Source organism: Meles meles, chromosome 13 (genome assembly GCF_922984935.1).
Source record: "Meles meles chromosome 13, mMelMel3.1 paternal haplotype, whole genome shotgun sequence".
Classification (NCBI taxonomy): domain Eukaryota; kingdom Metazoa; phylum Chordata; class Mammalia; order Carnivora; family Mustelidae; genus Meles; species Meles meles.
In genome coordinates, this window is record NC_060078.1 from 46,136,648 (window position 1) to 46,153,158 (window position 16,511).

General features: G+C 37.8%; 1 protein-coding gene across 7 annotated transcripts in view; it reads left to right on the forward strand.

Annotated features, from left to right (window-relative positions):
• The window catches only part of MAPK8 (mitogen-activated protein kinase 8), a 110,689-nt gene that overhangs the window by 18,206 nt on the left and 75,972 nt on the right, over positions 1–16,511 (forward strand). The gene's annotated exons all lie outside the window — the stretch shown is intronic.

Below are 16,511 nucleotides of genomic sequence, written 5' to 3' on the forward strand. Positions count from 1 at the left end.
TAGATCAGAAGGAGCTTCATCTGCTTTGTGGAAAGATAAGGGGAGACTGCTGTACTGCAAGTCTCCCCTCCCACACCACTGCCAATATTGCCTTTTTTTAAAAAAATATTTTATTTATTTATTTATTTGACAGACAAGAGATCACAAGTAGGCAGAGAAGCAGGCGGGGGGTGGGGGGTGAAGCAGGCTCCCCGCTGAGCAGAGAGCCAGATGTGGGGCTTGATCCCAGGACCCTGGGATCATGACCCAAGATGAAGGCAGAGGCGTTAACCCACTGAGCCACCCAGGTGCCCCCCAATATTGCCTTCTTAAGATAAGACCAGTTGTCTGGCAGAACTTTCCACATTCTGGATTTGTATGATTGTTTCCTTGTGGTATTTAACTTGTATCTGCAGCTACTGTGTTTCCTAAAAATAGAAAGTTTGGTCTAGAGGCTGGATTATATTTAGGTTTTTTGACTTAGATGCTCCTGTGTACATTATATTCATTCATAACTCAAGACATATAACACCAGGTTGTCTGCCCAAATTACAGTCATTTGGTTAGGTGGTATTCATTAGATCTATCCATTATAAAGATGGGATTTTTTTCCCCTCCTTCTTTGTAATTAGCACCTGATCAGTGAAGCAATGATTTGGTTCCCTGAGAATATTGTTTCCCACCAGCCTTTGCCTAATGTTTCTTAGCCTTTATTGATGAGCCTTGTCTAAACCAGTTATTTCACTTGAGCTCATGAAATGTTCTTTTCTAACCCTGTCATCCTTCAGGATCTATTAGCCAGCTGTCGACTGTTAAAAAGACCTTTCTCGGGGCGCCTGGGTGGCTCAGTGGATTAAAGCCTCTGCCTTCGGCTCAGGTCATGATCCCAGGGTCCTGGGATTGAGCCCCCGCATCGGGCTCTCTGCTCAGCAGGGAGCCTGTTTCCTCCTCTTTCTGCCAGTTTCTCTGCCTACTTGTAATCTCTGTCAAATAAATAAAATCTTTAAAAAAAAAAAGACCTTTCCCTTATCAAGTAGGATTGAACTAGTTTTTCCTTAAAAGGTGAGGTAAATGCTTATTTTCTTTTGATAAATCAACTTTTTAACTCTGAAAACTGAATTCTGAAACTCTGAACGTGATGTCCACTCTGAAAATTAGTTAGCAGTCATCTCCAATGGTGGCAAACAACTTTATTTCTCTCTTCTCTCTCTTTCAGTATGACAGAAATTTGCGGGTTTTTTTTAGTGTTTTTATAATCATTCCAGTCACTATTCCTTTTTTTTTTTTTAATTAAAATTCCATTAGCTATCACTAATTTCAGGTGTGGTGTTAAGTAATTCATCAGTTGCATATAACACCCAGTGTTCATCACATCACATCACATGCCCTCGTTAATGTCCATTACCCAATTACCCCATTCGCCCCCCCACACCTCCCCTCCAGCAACCCTCAGTTTGTTTTCTATAATTAAGAGTCTCTCATGGCTTGTTCTTCCTTTCTGATGACTTCCCATTCAGTTTTCTGTCCCTTCACCTATGGTCCTCTGCTGTTTCTTATGTTCCACATATGAGTGAAACCATATGATAATTGCCTTTCTCTGATTGACTTACTTCACTCAGCATAATACTCTCCAGCACCCATGTCAGTGTAAATGATAATATTTCATTCTTTCTGATGGCTGAGTAATATTCCATTGTATATTTCTACTTCATCTTTATCCATTCATCTGGTGGTGGACATCTGGCCTCTTTCCAGAGTTTGTCTATTGTGGACATTGCTGCTATGAACACTGGGGTGCAGGTGCCTTTTTGGGTCAGTACATTTGTATCTTTGGAGTAAGTAGTAGTGCAATTTCTGGGTCATAGGGTAGCTCTATTTTTAACTTCTTGAGGAACCTCCATACTGTTTTCCAGAGTGGCTGTACCAGCTTGCATTCCCGCCAACAGTGTAAGAGGGTTCCCCTTTCTCCACATCTTCACCATTTGTTGTTTCCTCTCTTGTTAATTTTAGCCATTCTTTTTTTTTTTTTTAAAGATTTTATTTATTTATTTGACAGAGAGAAATCACAAGCAGGCAGAGAGGCAAGCAGAGAGAGAAGCAGGGAAGCAGGCTCCCCGCTGAGCGGAGAACCCGATGTGGGGCTCGATCCCAGGACCCTGAGATCATGACCCGAGCCGAAGGCAGAGGCTTAACCCACTGAGCCACCCAGGCGCCCCAATTTTAGCCATTCTGACTGGTGTGAGATAGTATCTCCTTATGGTTTTGTTGTATTTCCCTGATGTCCAGTGATGTGGAGCATTTTTTTCATGTGTCTGTTGGTCATTTGAATGTCTTCTTTGAAGAAAGGTCTGTTCATGTCCTCTGCCCATTTCTGGACTGGATTATTTGTTTCTGGGGTATTGAGTTTGATAAGTTCTTTATAGATCTTGGATGCTAGCCCTTTATCTGATATGTCATTTGCAAATATTTTCTCCCATTCTGTAGATTGCCTTTTAGTTTCGTTGACTGTTTCCTTTGCTGTATGAAAGCTTTTTATCTTGATGAAGTCCTTAATAGTCCATTTTTGCTTTTGTTTCCTTTGCCTTTGGAGGTATGTCTAACAAGAAGTTACTGCAGCCGAGGTCAAAGAGGTTGCTGTCTGTGTTCTTCTTAAATCTAGAGGTGACTTTAGGTCTAAAATGAGTCTCTTATAAACAGCATATATGGATGTGTCTTGCTTTTTTTTATCCAATCTGATACCCTGTGTGTTTTAATTGGAGCATTTAGCCCATTTACATTCAAGTAACTATTGAAAGATATGAATTTAGTGCCATTGTATTACCTCTGAAGTCCCTGTTTTTGTAGATTGTCTCTGTTTCTTTCTGGTCTGTTACTTTTGGGCTCTCTTTGCTTACAGGATTCCCTTTAATGTTTCTTGTGACTGGTTTAGTGATCACAAATTCTTTTAGTTTCTGTTTATCTCTCCTTCCATTCTGAATGACAGCCTGTCTGGATATTTTTGGCTGCATGTTTTTCTCATTTTGTACCCTGAATATATCATGCCAGCCTTTTTTGACCTGCCAGGTCTCTGGATAGGTCTGCTTGCCTGTGTAATGTTCCTACCCCTGTAGGTTTAGGACTTCTTATCTTGAGCTGCTTTCAGGATTTTCTCTTTATCTCTGAAATTTGCAAGCTTCACTATTGTATGCTAGTGTGTTGATCTAGTTTTACTGATTTTGAGTGGGGGAGCGCACTCTGCCTGCTGGACTTGAATGTCTGTTTCCTTTGCCACATTAGGGAAGTTCTCAGCTATGATTTGTTCAAATATACCTTCTGCTCCTCTCTCTCTCTTCTTCCTCTAGGACCCTAATAATTCTAATACTGTCTTGCTTTATGGTGTCACTAATTTCTCAAAGCCTCCTCTCATGATCCATTCGTTTTTGTCTCTTTTGCTTAGCTTCCTTCCTATCATCTTGTTTTCTGTGTCAACTCTTCTGCCACATTTACCCTAGATGTTAGAGCATTCATTTGAGACTACATCTCAGAACATTTTTTATTTCGGCCTGATTAGATTTTATTTTTGCACTGAGATTCTCTAGTGTCTTTAATGTTTTTTCCCAAGCCCAGCTAGTAACTTCATATTCACTATCCTGAATTCCAGCTCTGACATTTTGCTGACATCCATATAGATTAGGCCTGTGACAGTATTACCCCAGTTCTTTCCTTTGTTGTAAATTCCTTCTTCTAGTTATTTTGCCTAGAGGAGAACGGGTGAACAAGAGAACAAAATAAAAAATATTAACCATGACCCAAGCAAAATACACACTAGACAATCCAAAGAGGTTGGAAACTTAAAAAAAAAAAAAAAAAAAAGAGAGAGAGACAGAGACAGAGAGAGAAAAGGGGTGGGGGGAGAGAATATAATCTTCCCAAGTGGACAAAACAGGGTGATCCACTTGGTCCTAGCTGTTTTTTGGTCTGTTTGTTAGAAGACATTAAATTCCAAAATTGTAAAAGAAGCAAAACTTGCATATGTACAAAAATAAAGTTGAATACAGTGAAAAGTAAAAAATGAAGAATATATTTATAAAGTATAAATGTAAAAATAAAGGTTAAAAAAGACAAAATAGTTGATAAAATAAGAAACTCGTTGAAAAGGGAAAAATGAAAAAAAGAAAAGGAAAATTTAAAACTAAAATATAAAAGAATCAGGAGAAAAAAAATCTCAAATTCTATATACTGTTTTCCCCGATGCTGGAGTTTAGCAGTCTGTGTGCTCAGTAAACTTAGTATTTTCCTGATTTTTCCAGCTGGGCTTCTGAGGGTGGGTGCTGCTGTACTGATTGTCTGATGTCTTTGCCTGGGCAGAGTTGCACTGCCCCTTGCCTGGGACTGGGCTCAGTGTAAGCTGCTTGGGGTGATTCTGTGTGGCTTTTTGTTCCCTGAAGGCTTTCCACAGCTATATCACTTTCCAGTAGCCAGCTTATGGAGTTTCCCCCTCCCCCCCACACACCATTTATATTCTGATATATCCCCTCAGATTCACTTCTCCATACCCCCTACCTTGCAAAAAGTGGTCGGTTTTCTATTTGTGGAATTCCAGCAATTCTTTTTTTACATCTCAGATTGAATTTATAGGTGCTCAGAATAATTTGATAGTTACATAGCTAAATTCAAGGGACCAGATGAAATAAAGTCCCCTACTTTAATGCTATCTTGCCTCCTTCCCCTCACTATTCCTTTTTTAAGTAGACTTTATTTTTTAGAAATTTTGACTTTTCAGAAAAAATGAGAACATATTACAGAGATTTCCCTTATACCCTCACCCAGATTCTCTTATCAACAGCTTCCTATATTAGTATTGTACATTTATGACAATTAGTAGACTAATATCAGTACATACTTTTTTTAAAAAAAGATTGTATTTGAGAGAGAGAGTGTGTGTATCTGTGTGCGCGCGCATGTGCACGAGTGGAGGAGAGGGAGAAGCAGGCTCCCCACTGAGCAGGGAGCCCGCTTAATCCCAGGACTGACCCAGCCAGGCACCTCAAGACATTATTATTAACCAAAGTGCATAGTTTATTCAGTTTTCCATTGTTTTTACCTAATGTCCTTTTTCTGTTCCAGGTATCCTGTCCAGGATACCACATTATATTTAGTTGGCCTGTCTCCTTAGAATCTTCTTGTCATTGAGTTCTCAGACATTCCTTCATTGTTTTTGATGACCTTGACAGTTTTGAGGAGCACTGGTCAGGTATTTTGTAGGATTCCCCTTTGTTGGAATTTGTCTAAAGTTTTTCTAAGTTTTAGACTGGGATTATGAGTTTAGAGGAGATAGATCATAGAGGTAAAGTGCCATTTTCATCACATCATATCAGAGGTACATGTTGTTAACATAGTTTACAGCTACTGATGTTGACCTTGATCACCTGGCTGAAATAGTGTTTGTCAGATTTCTCCACTATAAAGTGACTCCCTTTCTACTCCCCATTGTACTGTTTGGCAGAAGTCACTATGTGCAAGAAGTTACTATATGCAGCCACACTTAGAGAGTGAGGAGTTATGTTTGTCTCCTTAAGAGTACAGTGCATAAATCAGTGGGATCCTTCTGCAGAGAGTTTTAACTCTTCTCCTATTTATTAATTCAGTAATTTGTATCTTCTCCCATTTATTAATTCAGTAATTTGTGTCAGAAGTTCATGATTATTTTATACTTTGAGTTATAACCCAGCTCTACTTTATTTTCTTGCTCAAATTATTCCAGCTTTGGCCAGTGAGAGGTCTTCCAGTTGGTCCCTGTGCTCCTTTGACATACCTCTATCAAAGTGGGTAATTTTTTCTTTCTTTTTTTTTTTTAAGGATTTTCTTACTTTCTGCCACTACAAGGTGTTTCCAGCCTATCTTATATATTTTCTGCCCCACTCTTAGAATCAACCACTTTTCCAAGGAACTCTATTTCGTTATATTGGGGAATGGTATTAGAGAATTAGAAACCAAGATCTAGGTGCTAGGTGTGCTTATTGCTACTGGGATGTGGCTTTTCTTAGTCACTTTCAGCAGACAGAGCTAAGAAATGAATGTGTGTATGTATTAATAACACACATAAATTTGTGTTTATACACATATCTATAAATATTTTATATAACCATCTGTGTCTATATTAAGCTAAACATGAGTGCTTACTGTCTTCAGTTCTAATCCATTACCACATGGATCTTTCTGGCATTCTCTCCTTAGTGATAGTAATTTCCTCTAACAGTGAGAAACCTGCCTCCTACCGTACAGGATCCATTGACTTGTTTAATTCCAGTATGTATATGTTTAAAGCAGTATCATAATTAACTTATACCCAAAAGGAGACAACTTTATCAACTAGGCGTTTTTTGTGTGTGAATTCTTTAGGAATTACTACATATGTAATCACATTGACAAACAAGAACAATTTTTTTTCTTTTACAATCTACATACTAATTATTTTCTTTTGTTTTTTACTGCAGTAGTCACAAATTTTTGTATGATACTACGAGTGATGAGAGGGGACATCCTTGTCTTGTTCCCGAACCTAGAGGGAAAGTATCCAGTTTTTCACCATTGAATTTATGTTAATTATACGGTTTTGTTTTGCTAGAGAATTTATCAAATTGAGGAGAATGGTTTCTAGTCCTAATTTTCTGAGAGTTTTTATTATGAGTGGGTGTTAGATTTTGTCAAATGAGAAAAAAAAAAGATTTTGTCAAATGGCTTTTCCTCTTCCAGTGATATGATCATATGACTTTTTTTCTTTAGCCTATGAATGTGGTGGGTTACATTAGATTTTAGGACCAACTTTGCATACCTCGAATAAATACCCTTTGGTTGTGGTGTAGAATTTTTTTTATATATTTTTGGATTTTGTTGCTGATATTTTGTTGAGGATTTTTATATCTAAGTTTGTAAGAGAGTATATACTGTTCTGTAATTTTCTTTTTCTGTATTATCTTTATCTGATTTTGGTATTAGGATAATACTGTTGTCATTGAGTTAGGGGATGTTTCTTTTGCTTCTATTTCTGGAAGAGATTGTAGAGAATTCATAATTAATGCCATTTTTTCCCCCTAAATATTTGGTAGAATTCATCAGTGAAACCAGTTGGACTTGGTGCTGACAGTTTGGGAAGGTTAATATTGATTCAGTTTCTTTAATTGATACAGTCCTGTTCTGGTTATCTGTTTCTGTTTGTGTGAACTTTGGTAGGTTTTATCTTTCACAGAATTGGCCTATTTCATCTCAGTTAACACATTTGTGAGTATAGAATTTTTCATAATATTCTTTTACTGTCCTAATGTACTTGCAATCGGTAGTGTTGACCCCCAATTCATGTTTTATATTAGTAATTTGTGTCTCTCCCTCTTTTTTTCTTTTTATCTTAGTCTGGCTAGGAGTTTATCGATTTTATTTATATTTTCAAAAAACAGCCTTTGTTTTTGTTGTTTTATTTTTCTGTTTTCAGTTCTGTTGATTTCTGCTCTGTTTCCCCACCCCCTTTTGCTTGTTTTACGTGTCTTTATTCTTTTCCATACTCACATTGCTCTAGATTTGACCAGTGGGAATTTCTTTTTTTTTTTTTTTTTAAGAGTTTATTTATTTATTTGACAGACAGAGATCACAAGTAGGCAGAGAGGCAGGCAGAGAGAGAGAGGGAAGCAGGCTCCCAGCTGAGCAGAGAGCCCGATGCGGGGCTCAATCCCAGGACCCTGAGATCGTGACCTGAGCCGAAGGCAGAGGCTTTAACCCACTGAGCCACCCAGGCACCCCCCAGTGGGAATTTCTTGAAGTGATGGCTCTCATTTTGATCTGACCTTGTTGGTCATTGAGTATTTCCTGGCAGAACAAGATGTCTGTGTTTCAACTTGTACTTACTCTGCTTCAGCCTGTAACACTCCATTTTTTAGGAAATTAGTTTTAGTCTCAGTTTTACATAATTATTCATTTCTTTCACTTAGCCTTTAAACAGATTTGCCACAAGGGATTATGCTTTTTGCTTTTCTTCAGCAGTCTGCAGAGCAACAGAGGTATCCTGTCCATGCTTTTATTTTTTGCATTCTTCCTTATTTCAGAAACAGAATGTTATCTTGTTCAGTATGTGTAGGCATAAAGGTATTTCAAATATAGTCAGATTCTTCTATTAAGTCCCTGAAGGTGACTTGAACTTTAGCAGTTTGGGCTTGTGCTATGTTAAGAGATAATTACATACCACATTGCATACCTTTTTAAGAAGTTAGAAAATTGAGTATGCAGTGTTCTGAATTATTTCATTTGGCTTTTTTGCATCTCTAGAATTATTTCACCATTTATATTTAAAGTGTTTCAGCTTTAAGGGTTTTGGTTTTGTTTTTTGTTTTTTGAACAAATACTATCTGCTAGCACTTAACAATTAACACATTTAGTCTTTCTAACAACTTCTAGTTAATTGCTCAGGGTGGTGGGGCCAGAATCTGAATCCAGATAATCTGCTCCAGAGTCTGAGCTTTAATCACTGCTATGTGTGGCCTCTCCTGTGATGGTTAAGTGGAAGAGTTGTATGTCATTTTGCATCAAGTTCTGCCCTTTCTTTCATCTTAATTATGGTGCAGTGGGTGATAACATATTCCTGTAGTGCTTTGGTGTGACATTGTGGGCATTAGTTATTTAAGCAATAGAATTTTGAGATCCCTAATTGGAAGAATTCAGAGCCTTGTGTTTCATTGTTTTGCTCTGTTGGCCCTTTGCTGCAATTCTTTTTGTCAAGAGACAAATGTTTTCTTTCCATTTTATTTATTTTTTCAGCGTAACAGTATTCATTGTTTTTGCACAACACCCAGTGCTCCATGCAAAACGTGCCCTCCCTATTACCCACCACCTGTTCCCCCAACCTCCCACCCCTGACCCTTCAAAACCCTCAGGTTGTTTTTCAAAGTCCATAGTCTCTTATGGTTCGCCTCCCCTTCCAAATTTTTTTTTTTTTTTAATAAACATATAATGTATTTTTATCTCCAGGGGTACAGGTCTGTGAATCGCCAGGTTTACACACTTCACAGCACTCACGATAGCACATACCCTCCCCGATGTCCATAGCCCCCTCCCCCTCTCCCAATCCCACCTCCCCCTGGCAACCCCCAGTTTGTTTTGTGAGATTAAGAGTCATTTATGGTTTGTCTCCCTCCCAATCCCATCTTGTTTCATTTATTCTTCTCCTATCCCCCTACCCCCCCATGTTGCTTCTCCATGTCCTCATATCAGGGAGATCATATGATAGTTGTCTTTCTCCGATTGACTTATTTCACTAAGCATGATACGCTCTAGTTCCATCCATGTCGTCGCAAATGGCAAGATTTCATTTCTTTTGATGGCTGCATAGTATTCCATTGTGTATATATATACCACATCTTCTTTATCCATTCATCTGTTGATGGACATCTAGGTTCTTTCCATAGCTTGGCTATTGTAGACATTGCTGCTATAAACATTCGGGTACACGTGCCCCTTCGGATCACTATGTTTGTATCTTTAGGGTAAATACCCAGTAGTGTGATTGCTGGGTCATAGGGTAGTTCTATTTTCAACACTTTGAGGAACCTCCATGCTGTTTTCCAGAGTGGTTGCACCAGCTTGCATTCCCACCAACAGTGTAGGAGGGTTCCCCTTTCTCCGCATCCTCGCCAGCATCTGTCATTTCCTGACTTGTTAATTTTAGCCATTCTGACTGGTGTGAGGTGATATCTCATTGTGGTTTTGATTTGTATTTCCCTGATGCTGAGTGACGTGGAGCACTTTTTCATGTGTCTGTTGGCCATCTGGATGTCTTCTTTGCAGAAATGTCTGTTCATGTCCTCTGCCCATTTCTTGATTGGATTGTTTGTTCTTTGGGTGTTGAGTTTGCTAAGTTCCTTATAGATTTTGGATACTAGCCCTTTATCTGATATGTCGTTTGCAAATATCTTCTCCCATTCTGTCAGTTGTCTTTTGGTTTTGTGAACTGTTTCCTTTGCTGTGCAAAAGCTTTTGATCTTGATGAAATCCCAATAGTTCATTTTTGCCCTTGCTTCCCTTGCCTTTGCCGTTGTTCCTAGGAAGATGTTGCTGCGGCTGAGGTCGAAGAGGTTGCTGCCTGCATTCTCCTCAAGGATTTTGATGGATTCCTTTCTCACATTGAGGTCCTTCATCCATTTGGAGTCTATTTTCGTGTGTGGTGTAAGGAAGTGGTCCAATTTCATTTTTCTGCATGTGGCTGTCCAATTTTCCCAGCACCATTTATTGAAGAGGCTGTCTTTTTTCCATTGGACATTCTTTCCTGCTTTGTCGAAGATGAGTTGACCATAGAGTTGAGGGTCGATTTCTGGGCTCTCTATTCTGTTCCACTGATCTGTGTGTCTGTTTTTGTGCCAGTACCATGCTGTCTTGATGATGACAGCTTTGTAATAGAGCTTGAAGTCCGGAATTTTGATGCCACCAACTTTGGCTTTGTTCTTCAATATTCCTTTGGCTATTCGAGGTCTTTTCTGGTTCCATATAAATTTGAGGATTATTTGTTCCATTTCTTTGAAAAAAAATGGATGGTATTTTGATAGGGATTGCATTAAATGTGTAGATTGTTTTAGGTAGCATGGACATTTTCACAATATTTATTCTTCCAATCCAGGAGCATGGAACATTTTTCCATTTCTTTGTGTCTTCCTCAATTTCTTTCATGAGTACTTTATAATTTTCTGTGTATAGATTCTTAGCCTCTTTGGTTAGGTTTATTCCTAGGTATCTTATAGTTTTGGGTACAATTGTAAATGGGATTGACTCCTTAATTTCTCTTTCTTCTGTCTTGTTGTTGGTGTACAGAAATGACACTTTACTGAATTCCTGTACAAGTTCTAGCAGTTTTGGAGTGGAGTCTTTTGGGTTTTCCACATATAGTATCATATCATCTGCGAAGAGTGATAGTTTGACTTCTTCTTTACCAGTTTGGATGCCTTTAATTTCTTTTTGTTGTCTGATTGCTGAGGCTAGGACTTCTAGTACTATGTTGAATAGCAGTGGTGATAATGGACATCCCTGCCGTGTTCCTGACCTTAGCGGAAAAGCTTTCAGTTTTTCTCCATTGAGAATGATATTTGCGGTGGGTTTTTCATAGATGGCTTTGATAATATTGAGGTATGTGCCCTCTATCCCTACACTTTGGAGAGTTTTGATCAGGAAGGGATGCTGTACTTTGTCAAATGCCTTTTCAGCATCTATTGAGAGTATCATATGGTTCTTGTTCTTTCTTTTTTTTTTTTTTTTAAAGATTTTATTTATTTATTTGACAGAGAGAGAGAGACAGATCACAGGTAGGCAGGGAGGCAGACAGAGAGAGGAGGAAGCAGGCTCTCTGAGGAGCAGAGAGCCAGATGTGGGGCTCGATCCCAGGACCCTGGGACCATGACCCGAGCCGAAGGCAGAGGCTTTAACCCACTGAGCCACCCAGGCACCCTGTTCTTTCTTTTATTAATGTGTTGTATCACATTGATTGATTTGCGGATGTTGAACCAACCCTGCAGCCCTGGAATAAATCCCACTTGATCGTGGTGAATAATCCTTTTAATGTACTGTTGAATCCTATTGGCTAGTATTTTGGCGAGAATTTTGGCGTCTGTGTTCATCAAGGATATTGGTCTGTAGTTCTCTTTTTTGGTGGGATCCTTGTCTGGTTTTGGGATCAAGGTGATGTGGCCTCATAAAATGAGTTTGGAAGTTTTCCTTCCGTTTCTATTTTTTGGAACAGTTTCAGGAGAATAGGAATTCATTCTTCTTGAAATGTTTGGTAGAATTCCCCTGGGAAGCCGTCTGGCCCTGGGCTTTTGTTTGTTTGGAGATTTTTGATGACTGTTTCAATCTCCTTACTGGTTATGGGCCTGTTCAGGTTTTCTATTTCTTCCTGGTTCAGTTGTGGTAGTTTATATGTCTCTAGGAATGCATCCATTTCTTCCAGATTGTCCAATTTGTTGGCGTAGAGTTGCTCATAGTATGTTCTTATAATTGTCTGTATTTCTTTGGTGTTAGTTGTGATCTCTCCTCTTTCATTCATGATTTTATTTATTTGGGTCCTTTCTCTTTTCTTTTTGATGAGTCTGGCCAGGGGAAGAGACAAATGTTTTCTTGAACAGTGATGATCTCCAAAAAGATCTTCTTAATAAAAATGTTCAGTAAACCAAATTAGAGTGAATTTTGAAGTGTGATGATATAGAAGGAGAGTAAGTGAAAAGACTTCATATAAGGTACAGAGAGAGCTGAATAGTTGTAACAAGTTTACTAGTGTACATAGTTCTGCTGGTACTGTATAGGAAGGATTTTATTTTAAGAGAATATTTTACTGGAAATTCAAGATTCTTAGAATTCTAATTTCAGTGCTTTGGTATGGTAACACGGGGTTTACTGCATCCTATTTCCTGGTGTAATTTTCTCTTCTCTGCCTCCCTTTGGTTATTAAGGCTTGCTGATGATTCTTTAAAGTTAGGGAACATTTCTTTTGAAAAGAATGTTATATAGCGCTAATGAGAGGAAGAGAGTCGGGAAAGCTTGGAAAAATAGATTTTGCTCTAAAAGAAGTGTGTCTTTAGTGAAATAAGAAGTTTTGTAAAGTATGAGATTTGCAGTGTTGGTCTCAGTACCTCAGTCTGCTAAGGTTTGTTAACATCTCTGAACTTTAACTGTAGAAAATATAGGAAGGGGTTTCAAGGGTTCCATGAAGTCAGACTGTTTTTATAGCAATACTTAGTTGTTATTTGCCCTTTCTGTGCTTGTTCTTAAGTTTTCCAGAGGCCACATGACCTGACCTTTGATGTGGTAACAGAGCTCAGAAGGTCATAAGAGAATCCAGCTATCTGAAATTAAGCCAACAGGGAAAGGAATATGTAAAAATGTAAAACAGTGGCACTCTTCTCAAAAGTGTTTTTAAAAAAGTATTTTCTACCGAAATACTAGTTATAGTAACATGTAATAGGTTTGTTATTATTGTATTTTAAGTGTAACTGAAGTTTTAAACATTCAGTTTTTAATGTCTAACATAATACATATTGATAGATATAATCAGTATAAATAATAAGTAAAAGTTCTTTGGGATCCTCAGTAATTTTAAAGAGTATATGGGAGGGGCACCTGGATGGCTCTGTCATTAAGCATCTGCCTTCGGCTCAGGGTCATGATCTCAGGGTCCTGGGATCAAGCCCTGGTTGATCCCTTGATCCCTGCTTGGCTGGAGGCCTGCTTCTCCCTCTTCCACCTCCCCCTGCTTATGTTCCCTCTCTCGCTGTGTCCCTCTCTATCAAATAAATAAATAAAACCCTTTTTTTTTTTTTTTTAAGAATATATTGGATCCTGAGACCCAGAAATTTAGAGCGGCTGCATTATAGAATATCAAGAAATTATTTGTTCATATCACTGCTTATCTTATTAGAAATATCTTGGGAAGCTGCCAGGATTCACAAGAACAGGTTTAAATTTTCCAGAATTTTTATTTTCACTTGAAAGTTTGAATTTTATCCTTAGCAGTAAATTTTGTCATTTGTTTCCCTTGACCTAATAGGCTTACTTTGTTCATTTTCAAGAAAATATCTTCCAGATACCCTACTCCAAATTAATAGTTTGTGTGTCAGTCATCCTTTCAAGTAAAAATGGTATTCCATGAAAAAGTAGCTCACAACTCTATTAGTTGCACAGGTGCCTTACCTTTGAGACAACCATTATTTTTCAGTATACAGTTGCAGTGCTAATGTGAGCTTCCCATTTCATCATACAGGTTATTTTAATATTCCTCTTTTATACTACATTAAAATTTGACAATATAACAGCCATGTGAAATCTGAAATTATATAAATAATTTTTTCATATTCAATTATATTAAAATCCATTGGTCTGTCTTGCATTTAACTGAATCCTACGCCAGTGCATTGATCATTTGGAAAATATGGTTTAGTGAGGTCTGCAGATCTTCTGAATGTTGAAATATTTCATTATATTATTATTGACTTAGTATCTTATGAGGACTCACAGGGCCATTACCAAAAACCCTGTCTGTGTCAAGTACTTGAGGGCCAAGATTTATACAGTTAATAATTTCTGAGAAAAAATTACCAAAATTGGTATCTGAAGCCAGACTGGTTAGTTTAAGAAAAGAGAGTCCCCAAATTACCAATACCTAGAGTAAAAAAGGAACGTGGCAACATATCCTGCAGATGAAGGGAAATTTATAGACAAGTATATACTAATAACTAAACAACTTAGATGGAATGGAAAAACTCTTTTTAAAGATATGCATTATGCAGATTGACACCACAAGAAAATTTGTATTAGAAAAGTTGATTTTGTAATGAAAAAGTTTAGCATAGGCTCTTTGGCACCACAAGGGAATGACCAGTAATGCGATTCATCCACTGCTTCTAAAGCTATGATTCGCACATTTTTTAGTCTTGAAATATTTTTATGTTGTTAAAAATAAGTGAGGATTTCAAAGGCATTTTCTTTATATGGGCTATAGCTCTCAAAGTTTACCTTATTAGAAACTAAAATTAAGAACTTTAAGAAATACTTATCAGTTTTTTGTAAAATAATAAGCCAATTACAAGTTAACATGGATAACTTTTTTTCTTAACATGAACAACTTTTTTTGTGAAAAATAGCTTTTCCAAAAGAAAAAGTAATATCTGTTATGAAATAACAGATCTCTTAGGCTCTGGAAAGTTCTTGTACATTTGTGAATGAGAATGAAAAAGGCAAATGGTATGTATTTCTGGATTAACATTTTGTTTTTCAGTACTTTAAAGTTGTAGTTTCCTTGTCTGAAGTCTGGTCATTTTTATCCTTGTTTCTGAATGAGTTCTGGAAATTGTTCATCTTTGTAGCTCCCTGGCAGTTGTCCTGTTCCTCAGTCTTGGGGAATTTTGCCTTACTTATGTGTAGGTTAGTATTCAGCCAAAGGTACAAGAGGACCCTGTGCTGATTTCTGGAGCTCTTTCTCCTCTGAGCAGCTCTCTTCTCTCTCCTCTGCCCTTAAGATTTCAGACACCTTTGTCTTCCTGATACTGCTTCTCAACTCTTCGAAGCTGCCATGTTGTTAAGTGTGGCAGTGTTCTCCACAGTGGTCTGGAGAGGGCCCCCAGGCAGAACTGCAGGGCAGTTACAGAGTTTACCTACTTTGTTTTCCTTTTTTCAGAGGTTGCAGACCTAATCTCTCTGTTGTCCAGTGTCTGATAACAGTGTTGTATTGTTGTCCAGTTTCTGATAATAGTGTTGAATCTTCTCCGCTTTCTAGTTACTGAAAGAGGGTAAATCTGATCCTTGTCCTCCAACATGCCAGACAGAAAAATCAGCTTTATTTTTATTTTTAGAGATGCTTCAAGAACTATTCTTTTAAAGCAACTGAACCATATTTAGTATATAATGGATAATATGGACAATGGAATTTTTTTTTTTTTTTTTTTACTTTAGGAAAATCTTTTTTTTTTTTTTTTAAAGATTCTATTTATTTATTTGACAGAGAGAGAGATCACAAGTAGGCAGAGAGGCAGGCAGAGAGAGAGGAGGAAGCAGGCTCCCTGCGGAGCAGAGAGCCCGATGCGGGCCTCGATCCCAGGACCCCGAGACCATGACCTGAGCCGAAGGCAGCGGCTTACTCCACTGAGCCACCCAGGCGCCCCACTTTAGGAAAATCTTAATGTCTGGATTAGGGTTAAAACATATTACAGTTCCACCTTCCCCCATCTGAAAGTAGAGCATTCCTGTGACACCTTTGTATGCTAAAATGGCATAAAGCAAAGAAGCAGTCACCATTAATATATTTAAAAAAGTTTTTGAGCATTCCCAGACCTAAAATAACTTTAAGCTTTTCTGATACCTCAGAACACACTTTGCTAACAAATGCACAAAATAAATTGAGATAATGCACAGATGCTCACAGACACAGTTCAAAGATATTGTCGTTTGATGCTTAGATGCTGAGTGTAGTTGCTGGGAAGGAGCTTGGTGGTATATTGTTGTTGCTTAGGGTGTGTCCTGCCTTTAAATGCTAACTGCTATTTTTATTCTTTGCGTTTTTTTTGAAAAAAAAAAAAAAAAGAAAAGAAATTCTCTTTGAATTTCTTTGATTAGCGAAAACAGGTACTTAACACAAGTCTTCCCTAAAAGTGAATTGGCATAATGTAAACTTTTAAAAAGCAGTAGATAATGTAATAACCCCAGTAATTAAATGTAAAGGGTATAGGTGACTTCCAAGCCACTCATATCTAAAGCAATATATTTCAGTTTTCATTTGTTTACTTATCAAATATTATTTAGTGTTTCCCATATGCCAGGCATTATGCTTAGGCTTTCAGGATATAGAGTGAAGAAAGCAAGCATTCCCTGCCATCTTGGAGTTTATAGTTTAGTGGAGAAGAGAATTAATCACAAAAATAAGCGAGCAGTTAGAACTCTGGTAAATGATCTGAAGGAGAACTTGGTATCATGAAGGTGTATAAGAACATTCAATTTAGATTGCAGAGTGAGGGAGAGCTTTCCTGAGAAGTTGTCAG